Source organism: Anolis carolinensis, chromosome 2, assembly GCF_035594765.1.
Source record: "Anolis carolinensis isolate JA03-04 chromosome 2, rAnoCar3.1.pri, whole genome shotgun sequence".
Taxonomy (NCBI): domain Eukaryota; kingdom Metazoa; phylum Chordata; class Lepidosauria; order Squamata; family Dactyloidae; genus Anolis; species Anolis carolinensis.
Window position 1 is genome coordinate 12,537,065 of NC_085842.1, and position 13,850 is coordinate 12,550,914.

Genomic DNA, 13,850 nt, shown 5'->3' on the forward strand with positions numbered 1-13,850 from the left:
GGGGGTTGGTGCTCATCTCCATTTCTAAGCCAAAGAACCGGCGTTGTCCGTAGATGCCTCCTAAGTCATGTGGCCACGGGCATGACTGCATGGAGCTTCTGCCAACTTAGCAGTTCGAAAACATGCCAATGTGAGTAGATCAATAGGTACTGCTCCGGCGGGATGGTAACGGCGCTCCATGCTGTCATGCCAGTGGCCACGTGACCTTGGAGACGTCTACGGACAACGCCGGCTCTTCGGCTTAGAAATGGAGATGAGCACCAACCCCCAGAATCGGACACGACTGGACTTAACGTCAGGAGAAACCTTTACCATTACTTTAGAGATAAATACACTATATACATATACATATACATACATACATACATATATCATAACCTATTTTGATGTTTAATAGGCTTTTTCTTAATCTCTCCTTATTATCCAACATATTCACTTATCCAACATTCTGCTGGCCCGTTTAGCTTGGATAAGTGATATATATATATATATATCACTTATCCAAGCTAAACGGGCTATATAAAAAAAAAAGAGTGATGGAATCAGGCCACCGGACAAAACAACAAAACTACAGGCCCCCCCAACCTCGAAATTTGACAACAGAATCCATCATCCACGCCTCTAGGTTGATACAACAAAAAGCAAAGAAAAATAAAGTCCTAATTAGAGGGAGAGCAATAATTGTTTTTATCCAATTGCTGCCAGTTAGAAGGCTAAGCTCCACACATAGACACCCTCTATCGTCACCACTTTCACAGTACACAAACAACCAAATGCATACTAAACATAAAGACAACCATACAACAGACATTCAATACCACCACTACCTCAACAATTTCTCACCAACACAACCAGACAACGCCACAGCAACGCGTGGCCGGGCACAGCTAGTATATATATATATATATATATATATATATATATATATATATATATACATATACAGTAGAGTCTCACTTATCCAAGCTAAACGGGCCGGCAGAATGTTGGATAAGTGAATATGTTGGATAATAAGGAGAGATTAAGAAAAAGCCTATTAAACATCAAAATAGGTTATGATTTTACAAATTAAGCACCAAAACATTATGTTATACAACAAATTTGACAGAAAAAGTAGTTCATTACACATTAATGCTATGTAGTAATTACTGCATTTACGAATTTAGCACCAAACTATCATGATATATTGAAAACATTGACTACAAAAATGCGTTGGATAATCCAGAACGTTGGATAAGCGAGTGTTGGATAAGTGAGACGCGTTGCTGTGGCGAAGTATGAGGCCCCTTCTACACAGCTGGATAAAATGCACACTGAAGTGGATTATATGACAGTGTGGACTCAAGATAATCCAGTTCAAAGCAGATAATATAAGATTATAAATGGGTTATATAGCTGTGTGGAAGGGCCTGGAGTCTACACTGCCATATAATCCAGTTAAAATCAGATAATTTGTATTTTATAGGCGGTGTGGAAGAGGCCTAAGTGAGGCCTAACTCTGCCTGTCCCCTGTGCTGAGTGGGTTGTTAGGAGACCAAGTGGGCGGAGCTTAGCCTTCTAACTGGCAGCAATTGGATAAAAACAATTATTCATCTCCCTCTAATTAGGACTTTATTTTTCTTTTCTTTTTGTTGTATGAATGTAGAGGCATGGATGAAGGGTTGTGCTGCCAAGTTTAATGTTTCTGGGATGTGTAGTTTTGTTGTTTTGTCCTAAGCTGAAATTTCATTACCCTTTTATATATATAGATATGAATTATAATGGATGTCTCTGAAAAAATATTCTATTTCCCGTGATATAATAAAAACATATAATTTATTGTGTGCATGTGAATATATATATATACACTATACATATATACATGCATTATGATGTATATCTGAAAAAATATTCTATCTCCCGTGATATAATAAAAACATATAATTTATTGTGTGTATGTGAAAATATATACGTATGTGTCTATGTGAATATATATACACTATACATATATACATGCATTATAATGTGTATCCGAAAAAATATTCTATCTCCCGTGATATAATAAAAACATATAATTTATTGTGTGTATGTGAAAATATATACGTATGTGTGTATGTGAATATATATACATATACACTATACATATATACATGCATTATAATGTGTATCTGAAAAAATATTCTATCTCCCGTGATATAATAAAAACATATGATTTATTGTGTGTATGTGAATATATATACGTATGTGTGTATGTGAATATATATACACTATACATATATACATGCATTATAATGTATATCTGAAAAAATATTCTATCTCCTGTGATATAATAAAAACATATAATTTATTGTGTGTATGTGAAAATATATACGTATGTGTGTATGTGAATATATATATACACTATACATATATACATGCATTATAATGTGTATCTGAAAAAATATTCTCTCTCCGGTGATATAATAAAAACATATAATTTATTGTGTGTATGTGAAAATATATACGTATGTGTGTATGTGAATATATATACACTATACATATATACATGCATTATAATGTATATCTGAAAAAATATTCTATCTCCTGTGATATAATAAAAACATATAATTTATTGTGTGTATGTGAAAATATATACGTATGTGTGTATGTGAATATATATATACACTATACATATATACATGCATTATAATGTGTATCTGAAAAAATATTCTCTCTCCGGTGATATAATAAAAACATATAATTTATTGTGTGTATGTGAAAATATATACGTATGTGTGTATGTGAATATATATATATACACTATACATATATACATGCATTATGATGTATATCTGAAAAAATATTCTATCTCCCGTGATATAATAAAAACATATAATTTATTGTGTGTATGTGAAAATATATACGTATGTGTGTATGTGAATATATATATATACACTATACATATATACATGCATTATAATGTATATCTGAAAAAATATTCTATCTCCCGTGATATAATAAAAACATATAATTTATTGTGTGTATGTGAAAATACATACGTATGTGTGTATGTGAATATATATATATACACTATACATATATACATGCATTATGATGTATATCTGAAAAAATATTCTATCTCCCGTGATATAATAAAAACATATAATTTATTGTGTGTATGTGAAAATATATATGTATGTGTGTATGTGAATATATATATATACACTATACATATATACATGCATTATGATGTATATCTGAAAAAATATTCTCTCTCCCGTGATATAATAAAAACATATAATTTATTGTGTGTATGTGAATATATATATACACTATACATATATAAATGCATTATGATGTATATCTGAAAAAATATTCTATCTCCCGTGATATAATAAAAACATATAATTTATTGTGTGTATGTGAATATATATATACACTATACATATATAAATGCATTATGATGTATATCTGAAAAAATATTCTATCTCCCGTGATATAATAAAAACATATAATTTATTGTGTGTATGTGAATATAAATATATATACACTATACATATATACATGCATTATGATGTATATCTGAAAAAATATTCTCTCTCCCGTGATATAATAAAAACATATAATTTATTGTGTGTATGTGAAAATATATACGTATGTGTCTATGTGAATATATGTATACACTATACATATATACATGCATTATAATGTGTATCTGAAAAAATATTCTATCTCCTGTGATATAATAAAAACATATAATTTATTGTGTCTGCATTTGAATATATATATACATATGCACACACACACATGCACATATATATATATATATCTATTTTATATTACAGTGTTCCCTCCCTATTTCATGGTTCACTTTTTGCGGATTCGCTCTTTTGCGGTTTTTCAATAAACTCTAAAATACTATTATTAATCATAAAAATTACAATTTCCAGCCTAAGGAAGGAAGGAAGGAAGAAGCCAAAGGGAGAGAAAAGGCAACAGGAGGAGAAGTAGGCAATTTATCAACACACGATTGGTTGATAAAGACTTAAAATAGTATATAACTTCTAAAATAATGTATAAATATTAAAATAAATATAGTGTCCCTATTTCGCGGATTTTCACTTATTGCGGGTGGTCCTGGAACCTAACCCCAGCGATAAGTGAGGGAACACTGTATACATATACAAATATATAGAATTTAGGTTTGTTTTATTGATGGTATATAATAGATACACCATAGATGAGTCATTAGAGGCCCGTTTGAAAATGGGCTGAATCAGCAATGTTAACATTAAAATCAAATATTAAATATTTATATAGCAGTGATGTAAAAAAACGCAAAAGGAAATGGCCATACCTTTTAAACCTAGTCTTCCACCTTTTTGTCTGATCCCTTTGGGGAGATAAAGCAGGGTATACATAATAATAATAATAATAATAATAATAATAATAATAATAATAATAATAATAATAATTTTCACATGGCTGTAATTGCAACAGATGGCTCTTTAGGGATGCTCTCTGCTGATCGGATTTCCCTTCATCTAAATTTTAATACCGTCATGTGATGTCTGGCATTATTATGTATTACAATATTTTTACATTATTAAACAGTGTTAAACAGTGTGTGTGTGCAAATACAGTATATAGAATCATAGAATCTATATACAGATTCTATATACAGAATTTATATATATATATATATATATATACATACACATACAGTAGAGTCTCACTTAACTACTTTTTCTGTCAAATTTGTTGTATAACATGATGTTTTGGTGCTTAATTTGTAAAATCATAACCTAATTGGGTGTTTAATAGGCTTTTCCTTAATCTCTCCTTATTATCCAACATATTCGCTTATCCAACGTTCTGCTGGCCCGTTTACGTTGGATAAGCGAGACTCTACTGTATTATAAAATAACATATATAATTCAGAGATAGTTATTAACAGGCAGGACTCCTTTGTAGCTTTCGGTCCGCTTTGTAAACATTATATTATAATATTTAAATTTTATTTCATAATATTATATTATAAAAGAATATAAATGTACAGTATTATAAAATAACATATATAATTCTGAGATAGTTATTAACAGGCAAGACTCCTTTGTAGCTTTCGGTCCGCTTTGTATATATTATATTATAACATTAAAATTTTATTTCATAATATAATATTATAAAATAATATAAATGTGTATTATAAAATAACATATATAATTCAGAGATAGTCATTAACAGGCAAGACTCCTTTTGTAGCTTTCGGTCCGCTTTGTATATATTACATTATGATATTTAAATTTTATTTCATAATATAATATTATAAAATAATATAAATGTGTATTATAAAATAACATATATAATTCAGAGATAGTTATTAACAGGCAAGACTCCTTTTGTAGCTTTCGGTCCGCTTTGTATATATTACATTATGATATTTAAATTTTATTTCATAATATAATATTATAAAAGAATATAAATGTACAGTATTATAAAATAACATATATAATTCCGAGATAGTTATTAACAGGCAAGACTCCTTTTGTAGCTTTCGGTCCGCTTTGTATACATTATATTATAACATTTACATTTTATTTCATAATATAATATTATAAAATAATATAAATGTATTTCCAAATGTGGCATTATAAAATAACACATGACATTATGCATTATTTTATAACACTGTATTATTGCTTGTATTACATTACCATATTGCATTATTCAACAATGGGATGTTGAAATACAATATCATATCATTACTTATAATAATGCAATAGACCCATCACTGCATTGCATTATTTTCTTTGCAAAACAATGGCTGCAAATGAATTAATGGAACAACCCATTTGCTTTCCAAAGGAAATCCCTCCTTATTTTTTTTATTATTAATCATTGCAAAAAAAATACTTAATGCACTGAGATAAATATATAGGGAGGGGGGGATTGCAAAAATTACTTAATGCACAGGGAGGGGGGCATTTCCATGCACATTAATCCCAGTGCATTAATTAATTGGGCCTTAATGAGCCCCCTTCCAAGCCAAACCCACCAGAGAAACACCCTCAATGCAAACCTTGCAACGTCCTTCTCTCCTTCTTGGACACAAAGGCAAAGGGAGGAGGCACTTCGGGTTCCCAAGCGACCTGAAAAGAGCCATAGAGAAAGGGAGAGCCAGTGCGCATGCTCCACCCTCCAAGGCACACAAGGGGGGAGTTCGCATGGGAGCCGGAAGTGTTGGGGCCTCCGTCCCTCCCTTGCTTTTCCTCTTTGGTCTCCCTATCTTGAACACAGAACACGCATGAAAAAAAACACACACCATAATTTCACAATATATATAGTTTAAATAACAAAAATATATAGTTGCAATATAGAACTATTTAATAAGTCAAAAACTATTTACTACCATTATTTCCATGTACAACAATCTATGGTACCTCTTGCAGTTTCCACGCTGATTTCTCTCGGTTGTAGTTTCAATGTAGTCATGAATAATGAATAATATAATTATAATATAATATCTATATATATAAAAGAGTGATGGAATCCTGGCGACCGACAAAACAACAAAACTAAACGCCCCACAACCTCGAAAACTGACAGCACAACCCATGATCCACGCCTCTAGGTTGATACAACAAAAAGAAAAGAAAAATAAAGTCCTAATTGGAGGGAGAGGAATAATTGTTTTTATCCAATTGCTGCCAGTTAGAAGGCTAAGCTCCGCCCACTTGGTCTCCTTGCAACCCACACAGCCCAGGGGACAGGCAAAGTTAGGCCTCACTTAGGCCTCTTCCACACTGCCTATAAAATACAGACACCACCAGACAACACCACAGCAACACGTGGCCGGGCACAGCTCGTATCTATATATATAAAAGAGTGATGGCATCACGGCAATTCACAAAACAACAAAAGTACAGGCCCCCCAACCTCAAAATTTGACAACACAACCCATCATCTACGGCACTAGGTTGATACAACAAAAAGAAAAGAAAAATAAAGTCCTAATTAGAGGGAGAGGAATAATTGCTTTTATCCAATTGCTGCCAGTTAGAAGGCTAAGCTCCTCCAACTTGGTCTCCTAGCAACCCAATAAAAAATAATAAAAAACACTAAAAAAATTAATACAATAAAATACTATAATAACAGAAAATAACTAAAAATAATACAAGAAAATAATAAAATATAATAAATAAAAAGATAACTTACAATAAAATTAATTAAAAAAATACAAATGTCAAATAAAAATTACACAACAATTTTTAACCAATAACACCACCACTTTGCCACAGCAACGCGTGGCCGGGCACAGCTAGTCTATATATATAAAAGAGTGATGGCATCAGGGCAGCGGACAAAACAACAAAACTAAACGCCCCACAACCTCGAAAATTGACAGCACAACCCATCATCCACGCCTCTAGGTTAATACAACAAAAAGAAAAGAAAAATAAAGTCCTAATTACAGGGAGAGGAATAATAATTTTTATCCAATTGCTGCCAGTTTGAAGGCTAAGCTCCGCCCACTTGGTCTCCTAGCAACCTCCTCAGCCCAGGGGGCAGGCACAGTTAGGCCTCACTTAGGCCTCTTCCACAGATTATCAGATTTTAACTGGATTAGATGGGAGTGTAGACTCAAGGCCCTTCCACAGCTATATAACCCATTTAGAATCTTATATTATCTGCTTTGAACTGGATTATCTTGACTCCACACTGCCATATAATCCACTTCAGTGTGCATACTAAACATTAAGACAACCATACAACAGACATTCAATACCACCACTACCTCAACCATTTCTCACCAACACCACCAGACAACGCCACAGCAACGCGTGGCCGGGCACAGCTAGTAGTAATAATATAATAATATACTACAATAATAATAGAATAATAATAGAATGATTGTACATATAAATGTAATGTGCATAATTCCCATGGAGTAAACAACAAAACCACTGGACCAAATCACACCACATTTGGCCACAAAAGACGTAGTCATCCAATCAATCTGCATGCGGCAGCGTGTCAGCAAAAATGGCTAGGTGTGTCAGTGCTGACATGCGTGTCATAGGTTGGCCATCACTGACCTACATCCAGAGCACACTATGAACCCAAACAATGATGGATCTGGACCAAACTTGGGCATGCACACCCCATATACCCACATTTGAATCCTGGTGGGTTTGGTGGAGAATTCTCCTGGACATTTTGGAGTTGGGGGTACTGGGATTTATAGTTCACCTGCAATCAATGGACACTCTGAACCCCATCAAAGATGGAGTTGGACCATGTAAAGAACTTAATTACGTCTAAGGCTCTTTCAGGCAAGGGGGAATCTTTTTATCCCACCGCTGCCACCAAATTGTAAAGATGTTATTACGAGGAGCTGCCACCAATTTGTAATGGATCTTATTATGACTGCCACCAATTTGGAAAGATGGAACCACCAATTGAAATGATCTAGCCACCGAAGGCTCAGGGAGGAGACCTTTTACTTTTCTTCTTCTTCGTATTCACTTTAGATTATAATATATATGACAGAGGCTTCGATGTTGGAAAAACAAGAACAAGTTTATTTAGGCACAAAGCTTAGTGGTTACAATGATGTTTCTCATGAAGAGGTATTCTTAATAACAGTTACAATTCCAGAATAAGATGAATCAACTCTCTAAAATATTACCTCTTTTACCTAAGGTAACTCTATTCCTCAGCCACTTTTATACCACAGTCACCCCTGTGATCTGCTATCACAGATTCTCTGTTCCTTACTAGGACACAGATTGTAGCAAATAAGTCACCAAACTTATTTTAAACTGACTCAAAATGACCAATTGAGTCTCCCTGATCCGCTTAACCTAGGAGCAGTCTTCCCTGTGCCTCATCAGAGCACAGACTGGCTCTCTTTTTTTAAACTCTGCACTTCTTCAGTAAAACGGCAGTCGGCTCCGCCCACTTCTCCATGGCAACCAGCCTCTGATTGCTGAGAGGCAGCAACTGCAATACTTACCCTTCTATACACAAACACACAATTAAACATAACATTTGTAAACCAAAAATTTGTACTTCATTACAGACCAAACTTGGCACACAGAAGCCCCATGACCAGCAAAAAAAAATACTGAAGGTCTTTGGGGGAAAATCACCTTGATTTGGGGGAGTTGTAGTTCACCTACATCCAGAGAGCACTATGAACCTAAACACACATGGATCTGGGCCACACTTGGATCAAACACATGGATCTGGACCAAACTCCAACACATAGCTGATATGCCCAAATATGATGACTGGAGTTGAGAGTGACATTTGTAGACCGTCCACGTTTCGCAGGCGTAGAGCAGGGTTGGGAGGACAATGGCTTTGTAAACGAGCACCTTAGTCTCTCTGCGGATGTCCCGATCCTCAAACACTCTGATTCGTTCGGAAAAATGCTGCACTCGCAGAGCTCAGGCGGTGTTGTATTTCAGTGTCGATGTTGACTTTTGTGGAGAGGTGGCTGCCAAGGGAGTGGAAATGGTCAACGTTTTCTAACATTACGCCATTTCTGGCCGTGCAGAGGGATTGGCTGGTGCCCGCTGGAAGAACACTTTGGTTTTCTCGATGTTTAGTGAGAGGCCGAGCTCTCATTTCATCCACTTCCCTGGACCTATGATACACACACACACACACACACACACACACACTAGCTGTGCCCAGCCACGCATTGCTGTGGCAAAGTGTGGTGGTATGGGAAATAAAGTATAGAGAAATTAGTGGTAATTAGTATATGTTATTTCCCAAACAATATTTCTGGTTGTTCCTTTATTTTGTCTGTTGGAGGCAAACACGAATGCTGCAGTTAACCAGAATGATTTGCATTTAATGGCCTTTCAGCTTCAAAGTCTGGCTGCTTCCTCCCTGGGGGAGTTTTGTTATTGGGAGTTGTTAGCTGGCCCTGATTGTTTCATGTATGGAATTCCTGTTTTCAGAGTGTTGTTTTTTATGTCGTGTTCTGATTTTAGTGTTTTTTTAATACTTGGGAGCCAGATTGTGCTCATTTTCATGGTTCACAGCAACACAATAATAATACAGTAGAACCCTGGTTAACCAAGCTCCAGTTAACCGAGGATCGTGGCCAGCTTCCCTGGTCCGGGGCGCCTGCCAAAGGGATAACTTTCTTCCCTCCGCTAGGTGCCTGGGCCTACAGATCCGGTTATCCGACAAATCCGGGTATCCGAGATTCGGTCCGCCCGTTTAAATTGGATAACCGGAACTCAACTGTAATATTAATAATAATAATAATAGTAATAGTAATAATAATGACTTTGATAATACACACTACTTCTCTCCCTCCTCAGCCTCCTCACTGGGGGAATAATTTCTTGGGAAGTGCTAGCTGGCCCTGATTGTTTCCTGTCTGGAATGCCCGTTTTCAGAATGTTCTTTATTTACTGTCCAGATTTTAGGTATCACATTGTTCTGTTTTATTATACCATAGGGATTTTTATATACAGTAGAGTCTCACTTATCCAACCTAAACGGGCCGGCAGAACACTGGATAAGCAAATAGGTTGGATAATAAGGAGAGATTAAGAAAAAAAAACCTATCAAACATCAAAATAGGTTATGATTTTACAAATTAAGCACCCAAACATCATGTTATACAACAAATTTGACAAAAAAGTAGTTCATTGCACATTAATGCTATGTAGTAATTACTGTATTTACGAATTTAGCACCAAAATATCACAATGCATTGAAAACATCGACTACAAAAATGCATTGGATAATCCAGAACATTGGATAAGTGAGACTCTACTGTATTTATAATTTTATATTATTTGCTTTGAACTGGATTATGAGCCCCCTTCTACACAACTGTATAAAATCCACACTGAAGTGGATTACATGGCAATGTGGACTCAAGATAATCCAGTTCAAAGGAGAGACTGTGGATTATCTGCCTTGGCAATTCTGGGTTATATAGCTGTGTGGAAGGGCCTTGTGTCTACACTGCTATATAATCCAGTTCAAATCAATCTGTATTTTATAGGCAGTATGGAAGACACCTAAGTAAAACCTGCCTGTTCCCCGGGCACCACTGTGGGCGGTGCCGCACCCTTCTGACTGGCAGCCGGGGAAGAACGGCTGTTCCTCGTCCTCTGTAATTTGGACTTTATTTTTCTAGGGTTCTTTGATTGAAAGACATAGATTGCATGACGATGTCTTTTGTGGCCAAATTTGGTGTGAATTGGTCCAGTAGTTTTGTTGTTTATGGGAAAACCACACATCACATTTTTATAGAGAGAGATGGAATAACGTCCAGGGTAGGTTAAAGAACCCAAGTGCAAATGTTGCGATTGTCCAGCTTGAGCAGCTTTGGAGTCTCCATGAATTTATTTTTATTTATTGCATTTATAGAACACTTTTCTCATCCCTGGGGGGACTCAAAGAGGTTCACATCAAATAAACGGCAAAACTGAATGCCTCACATATAATACGAATATGTCACGCATCTAAAACAATTACATATGGCTATAAATTAGACCATTAAAAACTATAAACCATCAAACATAAACATAAAACTTTTGAACATTGAAGCTGCAAAGTCAATCAGTGAGGGTCTCTGCATAGACATGGCCTGGTCTCTGTAGCCCAGGAACATCCTTGTTTGGGAGGTGTTAACTGCACTTGGTGGTTTGTTGTCTGGAGTTCCTCTGTTTCTGAGACGTGTTCATTATTTAATGCCTTTGATTCTGGTGTTCTGAAATCCACAAGAAGCATGTGGACAATCTCAACAGAAAGGAGGACACCATGAAAATGAACAAAATCAAAAGTATTAAAAAAAAACCCAGAATGAAAATAGTAAATAATGTGTCCTGGTCTCCGGAACCAGCAGAAAGGAAGATGGCCCTTTCCTCCTCAATGGGACATCCTTCCAAATATCTCAACGAGGCTCTCCTGTTCCTGTCTCTTATCCAAGCTAAACATCTCCAGATCCTTAAGACGTTCCTCAAAGGGACTCATGGCTTCCAAACGTTTGACCATTTCGTTGGTCCTTCTCTGGACCCCTTCCATCTTGTCCATCATCTCCTCCTTGAATTTTGGGTTAGGGTTATCATCACAGGTGAGGTCTGACCAAAGCCAAATAGAGATGGGCAAGGTCTATCTTCCTACAGAAGCCTACAGAGAAGCACGCCCTTCTTGGGACACATTCCTTTATGGAGACAATGATCTCCCTTGATCTAGACCAGGGGTCCTCAAACCTTTTAAGTGGAGGGCCGATTCACAGTCCCTCAGACTGTTAGGGGGCCGGACTGTGATGAAATAGTCCAAAATTAAGATTGTTGTTGTTGTGTGCCTTCAAGTCATTTCAGACTTAAGTCAATCCGAAGTCTAAAGTTTAGGACAGGGGCCAGGTCAATGACCTTGGAGGGTTGCATCCGGTCCATGGGCCTGAGTTTGGGGACCCCTGAGCTAGACAATCTCCTAAGACCATAGGTAAGCAAAAAGACCTCCAAAGACCATCTAGATGGTCTCATAAGACCATAGGTAAGGAAAGGGGCCCCCAAAGGCCATTTAGATGATCTCATAAAACCATAGGTAAGGAAAGGAACCCTCAAAGGCCATCTAGATGGTCTCATAGGGCCATAGGTAAGGAAAGTGACCTCCAAAAGCCATCTAGATGGACTCATAAGGTCGTAACTAAGCAAAGAGACCTTCAAAGACCATCTAGATGATCTCATAAGACCATAGGTAAGGAAAGGGACCCCCAAAGGCCATTTAGATGATCTCATAAAACCATAGGTAAGGAAAGGAACCCTCAAAGGCCATCTAGATGGTCTCATAAAACCATAGGTAAGGAAAGGAACCCTCAAAGGCCATCTAGATGGTCTCATAGGGCCATAGGTAAGGAAAGTGACCTCCAAAAGCCATCTAGATGGACTCATAAGGTCGTAACTAAGCAAAGAGACCTTCAAAGACCATCTAGATGATCTCATAAGACCATAGGTAAGGAAAGGGGCCCCCAAAGGCCATTTAGATGATCTCATAAAACCATAGGTAAGGAAAGGAACCCTCAAAGGCCATCTAGATGGTCTCATAGGGCCATAGGTAAGGAAAGTGACCTCCAAAAGCCATCTAGATGGACTCATAAGGTCGTAACTAAGCAAAGAGACCTTCAAAGACCATCTAGATGATCTCATAAGACCATAGGTAAGGAAAGGGGCCCCCAAAGGCCATTTAGATGATCTCATAAAACCATAGGTAAGGAAAGGAACCCTCAAAGGCCATCTAGATGGTCTCATAGGGCCATAGGTAAGGAAAGTGACCTCCAAAAGCCATCTAGATGGACTCATAAGGTCGTAACTAAGCAAAGAGACCTTCAAAGACCATCTAGATGATCTCATAAGACAATAGGTAAACAAAAAGACCTCCAAAGGCCAGGTAGGTCAACCCAAAGTCTAAAGTTTAGGACAGGGGCCAGGTAAACGACCTTGGAGGGCCGCATCCGGCCCCCAGGCCTTAGTTTGGGGACCCCTGATCTAGACACTATCCTCCTCCTATCGAGGCCTACAGAAGAAACATGACCTTCTTGCGATGTATTTCTTCATAGAGACGATGACCTCTCTCGATCTACCCCAGTGGTTCTCAACCTGTGGGTGCCCAGATGTTTTGGCCTTTGTCATAAGTATTTTTACAAGGTTCTTTTACTCCGCTTTCAGTGAGACAGGGTGTATTAGGCACTTTCAGAGAAAGAAGTAGACACAGATTCCTGTATTGGGTTTTATAATAATTACTAGCTGTGCCCGGCCACGCGTTGCTGTGGCAAAGTGGTGGTGGTATTGGTTAAAAATTGTTGTGGAATTTTTATTTGACGTTATTTGTATTTTTTAATTAATTTTATT

At 36.5% G+C, this 13,850-nt stretch overlaps 2 protein-coding genes across 2 annotated transcripts in view; both read right to left on the reverse strand.

Moving 5' to 3' along the window:
* Window positions 1-4,334, reverse strand: part of LOC100566837 (zinc finger protein 850) — a 71,144-nt gene extending 66,810 nt beyond the window's left edge. Inside the window, exon 1 of the mRNA XM_062969266.1 lies at window positions 4,316-4,334. The gene's annotated coding sequence lies outside the window, so the exon portion shown is untranslated. The remainder of the gene's footprint in view (window positions 1-4,315) is intronic.
* LOC100567032 (zinc finger protein 271-like) overlaps window positions 1-13,850 on the reverse strand; it is a 100,712-nt gene that overhangs the window by 25,276 nt on the left and 61,586 nt on the right. The gene's annotated exons all lie outside the window — the stretch shown is intronic.